Raw genomic sequence first — 14,327 nt, forward strand, 5'->3', positions numbered from 1 at the left:
CTATCACTTTTCTAATTATTTAACAAAGCTGTGAAGACTTGGTCAAATCTTGTAGACATATGTGGAAGTGCCATTGTGTACAATAGGTCTTATCCCAAGTGAGAAGGGACAGGATTGCAGCCTTAATTGCAAAGTCTTACTAGGAGCTGGAAAACACACCACTCTTTGAGCTTTTGGGGAAGGAGGCTGGGTTACAAATAAATAACTAACCAGTATAACTCTATTTTGTAGTCTGAATTGTTGTAATGTTTTCTCCTAACATTTAAGTTTTAAAGTGAACCTTTGCAAGTACCAAGATAGAGCCAATATAATTTTATTGGCGGCAGTACTGCTATAAGTAAATAGTGATCCTATCAGAGAACAGAGGATTCCAGGTCAAGGGCATGGAGCCACGAAAATAATGTGAGTTGGGATCCTTTGCCCAAGTTTTGAACTCGACCTGGGAAATGCAGGTTCTGTTCTTTGCGTACGATTCACTTCGAAACGGTAACGCTACGAAAAGAAACAGTGTACCAATTATTTTGTAAACCGTGTGTGTCATTTGCAATAATCTAAAATCCTCTTTGAAGTTTAAAAACGCTTTTTGAGAGACCGCGTTTAGGATTTCGAATTACCGTGATCACGTTGCCTTCCACACCAATTTCCCTCCCAAATTAAACGTTCTGGCGTTGCACTGAGTTTAAAGGAGTAAGAGGGATTATTATAAAAATGGTTTTCGGAAGGCTTTTTATTTCCCTAAAACATCCACCAACATAAATGCCCTTCAATTGGGCTGTTCTATTTGTGGCATGTCACGTAACTTGGTGCTACGCATGCAGATGACACTTTGGGAATGGCAGCCTTTGGGCAAAAACAGCATGAGAATCCCAGCGCCAGTTCTCTGTAAATACGTAAGATTTATGGGAGGAGGGGAGCGGACGGACAGCAACAATGCACGAACGTGCCCCGCTGCACATACACACGCACCCCAGTCTCTAAGCCTTTACCCCGCCCCCCTCCGCCGCTCTAGCTACTGCACGTCCATTTCTCCGTCCGTCGCCATGCAAGACATCCTCAAACTCCCAGCGCAACATGGACGGCGGCAGAGGCGCCTTGCTATTGGCCGATGCTTTCTCCGCCCCGGCTCCTCATTGGTCGAAGAGCGACCCCCACGAGCTCAGCACGCTCCCTGTGGCCCGGCCTCGCTCCTCCTGTGACCTTTCGCGCTAATGTTCCAGAGGCAGAGGAAGGTGTCCGCTTCGTCGGAGCCAATAGGAGGCGGGAAGGGGAGGGGTTTGGTGCCGGGCCTCAAGCTGTGGGGGCAGGCGAGTTGGTAAACAAGCGCCGCGCCTCGTGGTGCCACGGGGCGGGTGTTGAGGCGCGGAAGGCCGAGGGAGCGGCCGCAGCTGCAGCACGGACGGTGCTGTGCGGACGAGGTAAGGGCGGTCATGGCACCGTGCGGCGTGGTCTCCCCCCCCGCCGACCTGGCCGAGGGTGGGGAAGGCCCCCGCCCCCTGAGAGTCCGTTGAGGCGGCAGCAGCTGCTGCGTCCCTTCAGTTGGGCAAAATGGTGTCCCGCAGTCTGGGCGAGGAAAGACAAGAGGGGCGGGGGTTGGGGGGGACGCTGTTTTTATATGGTGGGGAAAACGGAGCCTTCTTCCCTCCTTCCCACGCTTAAGCCGCTTGGATGAAGTGGGGCGAGGGAGCCGCCTTCCTTCTGAACCGCCGCGCCTCTGTGGTGGACGGCGGAGTTTGAAAGGCGGGTCTCGATAGAGCAAAACCGCGCTGGGCGGATAGCCCTCTTTAATTGGGTGGCTCCTAACGCTTCTTTTTAGTACACAATCGGGCCCAGAATCGGAATTAAAAACAGGTTTAGGGGATCGGGTTGAGGGTATCAAATCAGAAGAGGTGGCCGTTATTTCGGAACAGTCACCTCAAATCGGGTAGGTGAGTTGTGGCATACGGGTGGTAAAAGCGAAGCTGGCTCAGTCGGGGAGGCGGTATCATAAGGCGTGTTGCTCCTGTTGTCGCTCGCTTATTTTCCATGCCTAGTATTTGTCCGTATCTTCCAGTCATCTCCTCCCACTTTGGCTGCTAAGTTATTCAGGCTGCTGCGTTCGGTTGTTGAAATATCTGAAATGTAGATCTAACCGTTAGACTGAAGAATGCTATGAAAGCCACTATTCAGCATTTTGCGTCCACCAAATAAATTCTTGGGAAGGAATGAGTAGGAACAAAGGAGGTAAATAAAACCACTCGATTTTGGGGCCCCGGGAGCAGAGGCCAGGCAATAAGGGTAGTGGTTAGGCTATCGCTTTGAAGTTATCTTCCAGAAACAGTAGTTTGGTTTTGGTAAAACCACATGCCCTGTAACTGGTGACTTAAAATGCGAAATGTAGCAAAAAGATTTCCCACCAACATATGGAATCATTTTTTGTTCTAATACCATCCTTCCTGCTTCTCATATTTTCATATTTTTATTGCTTACTTTTTAAAACTAAAAATAAAATCCATTCTTTGTAGCTTTTCCCAGTCCTGATTCTAAGAAATATGCTTCCAGGTACTTGATTATTTGGGACACTTTGCACTTACTGTATTGCTTTTCTCTGTGTGGCATGTCACTGGCTGCCTTGAGCTTAGATAATGTGACCTATGCTATATAGTAAAGCAATCCTCTTTCCAGTCTGCCTGATTAACCTTGCATTTCTCCAGAGGTTACCTGGTTCTTCTGTTACTGTTGATCCTTGGAACTGCACAAACACGGAAGGAGGCATGGGCTGGGCTGGGCTGTCCTTACATGGATTAAATTCCTCTTCAAATGAAAAGAAGGCTCTTTTCTCATTTAAGTAAAATTTATGGTAGAAACTTGATCTGAGACAAAAGACCCCCTCTAGTTGCTAGAGAAGGCCGTTTTTCATTTTAAGAGGAAACCAAGGAAACGCAGCATTAACTTTGTATCCTTTGAATCACTGCTTTGAGAAGAGTACTGCGGTGACAAAGTACTTTTTTAGCATAGTGAACAGAAGGGGCTTGAACTTTATACTTACCTGAGTGATGCCAGTGTTTGCTTAGCACACATATTATGTAGACTGTGGCTCTTACCTGTTGCCTGTGCACAATGTATGTGCCTTAGGTTAAGATGCAGATAAATTCCTTCCAGTGATCAGCAGTGACATAAATTTCTAAAAGGCTTGCATCTTGGTCAAATTTGAACCTGTTTCACAGATTCTTTAGTTTTTGGTGTTTCTTTTTCTTGAAGTCATCATCCCTGTGACTTTAAGGAAATAAAAGGGTTTCTGTTATGTCAGGAGTTTCAGAAATGGTCTGTGCAAAATTCATTCAATTGCAAATGCATAAAACTGGGCCTTTCCGTATAGGTAGAACAGCATTTTGTACAATCATGTACAAATTATTAGTTAGATAATTTGCTCAAAATACCCATGGGTTTTTTGATTTGGCATTTCAGTGGCCTAAAATGAAGAAAAAGAACTTCTGTTATACAAAACCTTCCATACCTAATTACCATCTGCAGAGAGAGATTTGTGAGACTAGGCCATGTATTGAAGTGTTGTTATTCACCAAGGATTTAAATTGAATTGTTCTTTTTCTGCATCTTTACTGAATATTTTGGTTTTGTTGACTGCTGAATTCCTGATATTCTGTCTTTTAAAATATGTTAATAAACTTTGATTTTAAAATGTTTTGGTACCTAGCATAGTATGTGTAGCAGTGCTTTGCTTTGTTTTTACAGCAACTTCATATGTCTAAAGGGGGACATAACAGGAATTCTAGAAAGACACAAGTTAATTTTTTTTTCAATTATCAGAATATACCTTAGCTTATGCCCTTAAGTTATTATATTAATTTATTTTAAAAATTCTTTCTAAACTATTCATTCTTTCAGAACACTGAGTGATTTACAAATCAAATCAAATCAATAAACCCACTTAAAAATAAAATAGAGAAAAGCAATAGATGCAGGAAAGCAGCCACTTAATATTGTGTGGGCAAATACAAAATATTTTGGACATTGTATCAGCTATTATAGTTTTGGCTTGTCATGCTGATGTTTGGAATGTATTCCACAGTTGGGATTGTTGTTAAAACAGCAATTCCTGATCTGTATTCCAAATTCAACAGATTAGAAAGTTGTGTTTAAAAACAAGACAGTGCAAATTGTGTTGCTACACTTTTCCTGATCTCCCAGAAGAGAGATCATCCACCTACGCAACTTCAGAACTGGCTTAAAATCTTCAAATCCATCACTTTCTAGAGCCGTGGTTCCCAGTATGTTCTTGGAGTACATTTCCCAGAAATTCTGGCCAGCACACCTAGTGGCGAAGACTTCTGGGAGTTTAAATCCAGGAACATTTGGGAACTCAATGTTGGGAACCACTGCTTCAGAAGATGGCTTCATCAGGTTTAATTGTGACATTTAGGATTATTGAACCATTCTTCTTGGTCATGAATCACTTGGCCTGAATGAAAGGGTCTCTTGGTGTTTGGAAAAATCCTTGTGGGTTTCCCTATACCAGGAGCAAAAGTGCCTTCACATTGGACAGAATTCATACTATTTACTGTTCTTATTTAGATGTTTACATGGTCACTGCATTTCAGAGAGAGCTCTTGGCTGCTCCTGATTCATGGAGGAATCATTTAGACAACTGAGTACTATAAAGACCACTACTGTTCAAACAAAATTATAGAAAATTGTACAACAAGAAAATGTGAAGCCTCTATTGATGCTGGAGCACTAGAGTTGTTCTCCTGCTTTCCCATACAAATGCTCTTGGAGCAGCAGGTGAAAAAAACACAAAAGCACGTGTTCAATAAAAACATAAAAACAAGGTGACTTGAACAGAAAAATAGAACCATATTGACAAAACAGTGTTATCTGTTATAGTTAACCTACAGTGACAAGTGTAAAAAAAATCCTCATGAAATAAAAATGTTGTCATAGCATAGCAGAAGATGGAAAGAAGGGAATCAGGTAAAAATTATTTGGAGTGGTATGTGAAAGTTTTGGTGTCTCCAGATCTTGTCTATGCCTCAGTCTGTCTGATTTCATTGCGTTGATGAGTCAGGAAACTGATCTTTAAGTTCTGGCATGTTTGTATGGCAGAAGCCTATTCTTGAGGATGTATGGCTCCAGTACAAAGTTTCCCACTCCTGTGCACAAGAAGGGTTGTCATATTGTGCACCTGCTGGAGTTTCTAATCTATTACTGAGGATAAACCTACACCTAGTGATGAAATGAACGATGGTGGTTCCTGAATTTGAAAAGGAAAAAGACATCATATTTTGTCACAAATGAACTTTGTAATATATCTGTTCTGAACTGCTGTTATGGATGATTAAACCCACCATAAATGTGGTTGAATATGCTCCTTGTGAGCCAGTGAAACCCTGAGTGTGCTGATATATTTAAATTCGTATCAGTCCTGTTTGCTTCTCCTCCAAGTCACAGAACCTGGTACTCATTGTTACATTGGACTTGGTTGCACTCTGCTTCATTGGCCTTTCAGCATCAGGATTCCTAAACACTTAGATTTGAATTCATGTACTGTACAGTATATACTAGTTGTACATGATTTAAAATGCTCTAACACTGACAGGCCAGAGATTGATGAAAAAGGGACTTACAAATTCAGAAACAGAAGCCTCTGCATTCACCTGCAGGAATAATCTTTGGAAATAAAATCACAGGTTAGGGATATGTACTGGTGGATCATAGGAGACTTGGTACTGGTGGACCTTGTTTCAATCAGAAGCGATTGTGGAGAGACTGCAAATGCTGGGAGGTGAAGAGTTGTTTGTTTTAATGAGAGGAAGCAGAGTTGTGATTGGAGTCTTCTTGCCCTTGACTTGAGGGTTTTCAGGGTTGCTAATATTTCTTTACACTCTGGCCAAGTATCAAATTAAGCACAGCTGATAGAGCTACTGTTAGTAGGCTTAATCAGCATAAACATTCATGTCTCTATCTTGGACTCACTATGTTGAGTCCTTTGTGACCTTCAGAACTTACATTACATGCATTTGTGATAAGTTATCTTGCAACTTAGGTACAACATTGAAAAAGGATGGCTTGGAGATTTCTGATTTAAGATTTTTTGTTTGTTTCATTAAAATGAAATGGGAATCATACTAAAAAAATACTTATTTGAGTCATTAACTTTTCTATTTTGGTCTCAACTTATCTCACCCCCTGTCCTTTGGAGTTGAATAATGAGTGTATTCCAAATTAGAAACAAATATTTTTCTGTGCATAGCTGGTGATAGCTTTGTTTGCAATGTTTAAAATGCTAAACATAGATCTTGAAATCTTTACATTGATAGTACTTTTTCCCCTTCTCTTCAGAATAGGCGACTTGTTGGCAGGTGGTACTGGTATATTATTTCATACTGTGCTTGACAGAAGAGTTTGAGAGGTCTCACTATTTTAGTTCTTGTTAAGGATTGTGAAGAATGAAGATGGAAAAATAAACAACAGTGTTTTTATAGCTTCTCGTTGTCCTTCCAATTTTGCTGACTAGTAAGCTTGTTCCTATTAAAAACTGTCTATGTGTTTGATTCACCAGATGAACATATCTCGTATTTATAGTATAGCATTGTAATATAGCATGGTAGCATGAATCAAATATATCCGTGTGCCATGTTTTCCGTGAGTATTAATTGATTCTCCATACTTAAAATGCTTGCGTTGCTCTAAACACAACAGTTGTTTGTCAGCCACATTTGTCCACATTTTATATGAAGAAACCTTTGTTCCATATATAAATTAAAACAGCATGTTTGAGTACTATTGCTGGTATGTATTTCAAGTGATTCATTTTTCTCTTGTGCTTCTTAAACCTCTGAATGTTTTAGTCCCCAGTGATAAATTTGTGGAATTCTTGTATTGATGTTTGATGTGAACCTGTCTAAAAGACTATTCTGATTCCTTGATGATGAGAAATGTTAGCAGTTGGCTACTGAATAAGTTCAGGGAAGACTTAAATTGTGGACATCAGTGATTTAAATATCTGGCTACTAAGCCAGAGGTTGGGAGTTTGATTCACCACTGTGCTTCCTAGGAAAGTCAGCCTGTGTGATTGTGGGCAAGGTGCACAGTCCTGGGGTACCCCAAGAGGAAGGGAATCATAGTTTTTGAGACCTAACCCTAATCCCTTGTCTTGATTACATTCTGACATGTTCAGGTTCACAAATATTTGAGCTTGTGAAGTAGTGTGAAATGAGTGGTAATGACAATTCAGTTCACAAGAGTTCTGCTAGCACAGACCTGGGCAAAGCGTGGCCTGCGGGCCACATATGGCCTGCGAGCCGCTCCTGTCCGGCCCACAGACAGTTTTGAACATCAAAACCATTTATAGCTTTTTGTCTAAAGTTAATCAGTTGCTTATCCTTAACATACTGCAAAAAATCTCTTTAGTATTTGTGAAGATTAACAGGTTTAAAATAAAAACAATCATAATGTCACTGTTAAATTTTATTTTTAAGTAAAGTTGGTTCGGTCCTTGAACACAGTTCAGATTTTTCATGTGGCCCCATATAGAAATTAATTGCCCACCCCTGTGCTAGCACATACCTACTGGGAGATGAGTAAAAGCACAGGGGAGTTCATAGAACTTTTAGCAGTCAGGGAACAGAATGGAAGTTCTAACACAATTTCTAGCCCTTTCTTTGGACCATCATAATGCCTTGCAAGTTATATTCACTAAATGCATGGCACACCTCTGCACCAGTATACCGAACCCTGAAGGGGCAGCAAAATATTGATTGATGCAACTGAATTTCATGAAACAAACAGGCCACTATTGAGAAATGCTGGGAGAGGAAGAAGGAAGTGGATGGTTAGCATTGTCTGTTATTGGGATGGGGCAAGGGTGGAGGAGGCAGCAATAGCTATGAAGTTCAGCACATGTATGGGGATGGGACTCTTGCAATGTAAATAACCATTGAGTGGCCATATCAACCAGATAGGCAGGGTATAAGTAAAATAAAACAAACAAACAAACATTCAGGTGGATTTGTGGATTTTCCCCATTACTTTTCTTAGGGGTGGTCTTATGACAACAGTAGAGGAACCTGGACATAAGATGGTAAAACTTATTGAAAGCTTACCTTTCATTTAACAAATGTTTATTCTGTTTAGACAAGTGTTCTAAATTTAGACATGATAATCTACATCTGTTTTAACTGCTCAAGAAGAACAGCATATAACTTTATTACTTTCTTCAGTGGAGTTTACTTTTGTTTAAACCAGATTAATCACATTGAAAGAAGCTGTTAAGTTAAGTGAAGCAGTGGCAACAAGTAATGCTGTTTGTTTTCTGGCTTTTCATAGTTTTCTTTCCCAGCTGATTTATGAGGAGCATGTACTGTATGTGTCCATTCCCCCAAATATTTTAATAATGATCTGTAGTGGAGCAAAGTATATGCTTTTCCTAAAGCATGTAAAATTTCCCCCCTTTTTTCTGAATGACGTCTAAAACTGTTATGGGATTATTATATTTTTAATGCAGTCTAACCTTTGTGTGTGCTCATTCCTTACAATGATGGCACTATACAATGCCTAGCAAGTGTTGGGGGCGGGGTGCTGAATAGATCTGGTCTGTGCTTTTGCAGTTGTAGGGGAAGCAGTGGTGCCAAAGGAATGTGCATTAAGGCAGTTCATGCTGTGTGTTCAGAAAATGTTGTAGGAAGAACATTTTCACCATGATTCTGTTGTATTTACAGTGCTTACAACAGGAGCTATGCGAACAGTTTTTGTCAATTTTGCACCTCTTTGCTCACACTTGCAAAACAAGTTGCATAACGTGTCGCAGATGTGGATGAATGGGTAAAAGGTGGATATCCCCCCAAAATGTCAGTAAAAGTACTTGCCCGATTGCTGTTTAATGTTTAGTGAGTGCAAGAGACTACTGATGTTTTAAAAATGTAAGTGTTCCTTCTGTGTTGAAGTTGCTAATTGGAAATGCCTGATTTTGCACTAAAGTTTTGGGGGAAATATTTTGGGTGTGCTAGTTGTGTAGGGACATAGATAGTAATAAAAATAAATTTTGCTCCTTGAACTCTGAAGTCTTCTTGATAATAACAATTATGTATAGTCAAGTGAATTTTGACTTAATGCTGCAATCCTTTTGTAGAGTTTTCTAGTGATACAGTACTCCGAAGTGGCTTTACCATTCTCTTCTTCTCGGAGTATCCTGGGGCAGTACAGCTTTCCAAAGCCACACAGGCTGGCTCTTCTCCTTTGGGGCAAGGAGAATCAAACTCCCAATCTTTAACTCTGCAGCCAGCTTCCCTAACTTACTGAGCTAGGCAGCCAATAAAGCTTAGACCACTTTTATCTCTGCAGTCACTAGGACGTAAAACAACCACTGCCTTGTACAATAATTTGGTGTAGATATGAGATGCTGTGGCTCACCTGGGCACTGTTGTAGCTTACTGCCTGTTTTCTTTAGTTGGGGAAATGCCATACAAACAGCATCTGGTGTTCTCCTTTTAGCTGGAGAGAGAAGACACACAGCTTCTATAGTTCTACTCTGCATCAGAGAGGGGAAGGGTGGTTGTGCTCTTTCAGAGGTGCTTTTCTAACATTACCTGCAGCTTCCATAGTATCAGTTCATTTCCGTGCACTTCATGGTAGAAGATGATGTACTTTATGTTGCACTCACCTACTGTCTCTCAAAAAGTAACATTATATTTGTTCTATCTGGGGAAATGAAGTACGGTACTGTGAGAACTGTTCGTCTTCACTCTTGTGTTAGTTGAGCCAAATTAATCAACAACATGGCAGCTGTCTGTGCATGCCTTTGCTCTTCACATTCCCTTCTGTCACAAAGGCCACAAGAAAAGATAGAGAAGACACAAGCAGACAGCCCTCATAGTGTTGATTCATTTATTTGGTGAGCAAAATGTAGACTGCACTATAGCAGCTGCACTTACCTTACCATCCGTCCTTATAAGGATTGAAGGCTAGAAGATAGAACTTGGTGAGTTCAGCATTAATACAGATTGCTATGTAGTCCTTGAAGCTTTCTGAAATGGCTGTTGATTATGTAATTGCAAAATGGCAATGGAGTTAAAGCTGATTTGGAAATGATTGAGCTATTTAGGTGAACTCTTCTTTGGGTCTACTGCAGGCTCATCAGTTACCTTTACAGTTGTGTTCAAAATTATTCAACCCCCAATGCTGTAAAGGGGTTTAGGGACTATAGTGTACATTTGGAATTGTATTCAGAATGAAATCCTACAAGGACGTTTTAAAGAACCAAATGCAACTAAAATAACATCAATTGTTTATGTAATACAGTAGTAAATGTTTCTTTTGTGGTTTCTTCATTGCCACAATTATTCAACCCCTTAAAGACTACCACTCTGAAGAAGAGAGGTTCATTCAGGTGTTTTCGATCAGGTATTGAAAACACCTGTGGATGTCACCGAGCACCAGTCAAGCATAATAAGCACCAATTAGGCAGCTTTAAAATGACTGTGATACTCAGCTCCTTCTAGACATTTACTGGTGTGGTTACAAACATGGTGAAGTCAAGAGAATGGTCCAGGAAGACAAGAGAAGAGGTGATTTGTCTTCACAGGAAGGGCAGTGGCTATAAGAAGATTGCAAAGAAGTTAAACATACCAAGAGACACCATAGGAAGCATCATTCACAAATTCAAGGCAAAGGGCACTGTTGAAATGCTACCTGGTCGTGGAAGAAAGAAGATGCTGACTTCGACTGCTGTGCGCTACCTAAAGCGTAGAGTGGTGAAAAGTCCCCGTGTGACTGCTGAGGAACTGAAAAAAGATTTGTCAGATGTGGGTATAGAAGTTTCAGCTCAGACAATAAGGCGCACACTGCGTAATGAAGGTCTCCATGCCAGAACCCCCAGGCGCACCCCCTTGCTGCCTCCCAAGAATAAGAAGAGTCGACTGCAGTATGCCAAAAGTCATGTGGGCAAACCACAAAAGTTGTGGGATAGTGTTCTGTGGACTGATGAAATAAAATTAGAACTGTTTGGGCCCATGGATCAACGCTATGTTTGGAGGAGGAAGAACAAGGCATATGACGAAAAGAACACCTTGCCTACTGTGAAGCATGGCGAAGGGTCAATAATGCTTTGGGGCTGTTTTGCTTCTGCAGGTACAGGGAAGCTTCAGCGTGTACAAGGTACCGTGAATTCTCTTCAGTACCAGGAGATATTGGATGAAAATGTGATGCAGTCCGTCACACACCTGAGGCTTGGGAGACGTTGGACCTTTCAACAGGACAATGATCCCAAGCATACCTCCAAGTCCACTAGAGCATGGTTGCAGAGGAAAGGCTGGAACATTTTGGAGTGGCCATCGCAGTCACCAGACTTAAATCTGATTGAGAACCTCTGGTGGGACTTAAAGAAAGCAGTTGCAGTGCGCAAGCCTAAGAATTTGACTGAACTGGAGGCTTTTGCCCATGAAGAATGGGCGAAGATACCCGTAGATCGCTGCAAGACACTTGTGTCAAGCTATGCTTCACGTTTAAAAGCTGTTATAACTGTAAAAGGATGTTGTACTAAGTACTAAGATTGAATGTCACTTGGGGGTTGAATAAAAACTAATAATGATGTGAGCACAGAAAAGACATTTGTGGTTATTTCATTATAAACTTAAGGTTATATTTCTCTGACCTACAAGTGCCTCTTTCATGTAAATGTAAGCAAGATGACTGAATGATCAAAATCAATGTCAAAATGGCCAAAACATTCAATTTCAGTGGGGGTTGAATAATTTTGAACACAACTGTATATGTTTAAGATTGCTAGAGGTTGATGGAGCTTCTCTTGCTAAATGCAGGTTGAATATAACTGCATTCTGCCTTAGACCCATGTGCTCTGTAGCTGAACATTAAGAAATTGGGGTTGTTGACCTCTTGTTCAGACCCATCCACTGTGTGGGTTGGACAGAGGAGAGTTTTGTATGAGCCAAATAGGATGTGTACATTGTAAAGGTCATTGAATATTTTGAGAGAACAGATTAACAGCTGTAAAGCTGAGAACATTGTCATTGTTAGGGCATTTAAATGCACATAAAAGGAACATACCAGTTTCCTATATTTTTATAGCACAATCTAACTGCTCTCTTCTCCAACTGTTAATGGTTTGCACAAGGAAATCTTGAATTATATTGCATATTTCTGATTTTCTTCAAGTACATTGAGTAAGGATACAAAACAGTGATTAAACATACCAACTACTTGCAGTACAGTATTTAAAATAGTCAGCAACTCTGATCACACACTGATATCTTTCTCTGGCATATCTAAATCAATTGAAGAGTAGTTATAAATGAGCAGTTTAAAAATCTTTGTAGGTAAATCTTACTTTGGATGTAATATGCGTATATTAATGACATCTCTGCTACTAGATATTGATGTGGGTTAAGGAATATGGTGGACATTTTTTTCCATGTCAGAGATCCTTTGCCCCCTACTGCCACTCCTTTTTTCTGTTTACATTTTGGTAATTAAGGCCCTTTAGTATCCTTATGAAAAGTGCTATATTTGTGTTTCTTTTCTGTTGTATGCATATGTGTAGTACTTCAATTAGATGCAATGTATATAGATTGATAGGGACGTGGTGGCGCTGCGGGCTAAGCCGCAGAAGCCTGTGCTGCAGGGTCAGAAGACCAAGCAGTCGTAAGATCGAATCCACGTGACGGAGTGAGCGCCCGTTGCTTGTCCCAGCTCCTGCCAACCTATCGGTTCTAAAGCATGCAAATGCAAGTAGATAAATAGGGACCACCTCGGTGGGAAGGTAACAGCGTTCCGTGTCTAAGTTGCACTGGCCATGTGACCACGGAAGATTGTCTTCGGACCAACGCTGGCTCTATGGCTTGGAAACGGGGATGAGCACCGCCCCCTAGAGTCGGACACGACTGGACAAAAATTGTCAGGGGGAACCTTTACCTTTACTTTTATATAGGTTGATGGTGGCATATTTGCCACAGAATTCACACTAAGTAAAAGTAAAACGCTAGGAGATAATATTTGGATCAGCCTTTGTGAGCTGATGTATCTGAGTTTGTGTTTCTAATTTTGTACCATTTAAATTATGTATCAGAAAATGTGGCCCTGGGATTTTATTTATGTGTAGTTTAGTTCCATTGGACTACAAAAAGAAGGGTGAGGAGGTGCAAGTTGAGTCAAATTGCTAGGTAGTTTTGAGTGTTTGCTTTTCTGTGATCTTTATGTGGTGGAAGAATAGGGCAGATGAAAGGGTAAAACAATGAGAGTCTGGTTTTGCCTTCCTTGACCTTCCATTATAGAGTTGGCATTATGTCTGTGCATCTGATTCTGTTATCTACCATCTCCATAAAATGTGTGCAAAGAGAGTGCTCTAAACCAATCTTTCTGATATCTGATAGTAGGCATTTTCCCACTTTTTGTGCAAATGCTACTAAATGTTGGCAGTCTGCTAATGGCGACTCAGTCTTCAGATGTTTACTGGAAGTATCATTGTCTCCCAGCAGAGTGGCATAGAAAGTGCAGAGAAACACAGGTGACATGAAATGGCAAAGTACCATTTTTAAAAAAAATTGAACTCAGCACGTCAAGTGTTTCTTCTTTCAGAACTACTTGCACACAAACAAACAAATATATTGCAAGAGTGAGAAAAAATATCCTTGAAATAGTCATCTTACACAAAACTAAACTCACCAAATTTATTATTTATGCTGGCATAAGTGCAATGTTGTGAATTGCTACAGTGGATTGTTGCTAATGAAGCAATTGCATTTTTCATTGTGTGCAGGCATATAATGTGGAATATAAACATTGATTTGTTAACTGGCGGAATTTGTCACTGATTTAAACCATTGCATTTAGTAAAGGTAAAGGTTCCCCTTGACATTTAGTCCAGTCGTGTCCGATTCTAGGGTGCAGTGCTCATCCCTGTTTCTAAGTGTGTGTCTGAAGACAGTTTCCGTGGTCACGTGGCCAGCGCGACTAGACATGGAACGCTGTTACCTTCCCACCAAGGTGATACGTATTTATCTACTTGTATTTTCATGCTTTTGAGCTGCTAGGTTGGCAGGAGCTGGGACAAGCGACGGGACTTTACTCCATCATGAGGATTTGATCTTACAACTGCTGGTCTTCTGACCATGCAGCACAGAGGCTTCTGCGGTCAGGACCATGCGCCACCACGTCCCTTTATGCATTTACACCATCGTAATTGTTAACCAGTGGAATTTGTCACTGATTTACACCACTGTAATTCATTAATAATGTTTTGGCCACTGGCATCTAGTGTTTTTGTGTCTTGTGTATTCTTCTGACTTTCTGTTATTCTTACAAGTGAAACTTGACATTGA

At 40.8% G+C, this 14,327-nt stretch overlaps 1 protein-coding gene across 3 annotated transcripts in view; it reads left to right on the top strand.

Annotated features, from left to right (window-relative positions):
* The first annotated feature begins 1,277 nt into the window (after positions 1-1,277).
* Positions 1,278-14,327, top strand: part of COQ8A (coenzyme Q8A) — a 96,073-nt gene continuing 83,023 nt past the window's right edge. Inside the window, exon 1 of one of the 3 annotated variants that reach the window (XM_020809338.3) lies at positions 1,278-1,415. The gene's annotated coding sequence lies outside the window, so the exon portion shown is untranslated. Of the gene's footprint in view, positions 1,416-1,637; positions 1,922-1,975; positions 2,221-14,327 lie in introns of those variants that run through there. The other 2 variants (XM_078383009.1, XM_072991093.2) reach the window with 2 other exon arrangements.

This window comes from Pogona vitticeps, chromosome 1, assembly GCF_051106095.1.
Source record: "Pogona vitticeps strain Pit_001003342236 chromosome 1, PviZW2.1, whole genome shotgun sequence".
NCBI lineage: Eukaryota > Metazoa > Chordata > Lepidosauria > Squamata > Agamidae > Pogona > Pogona vitticeps.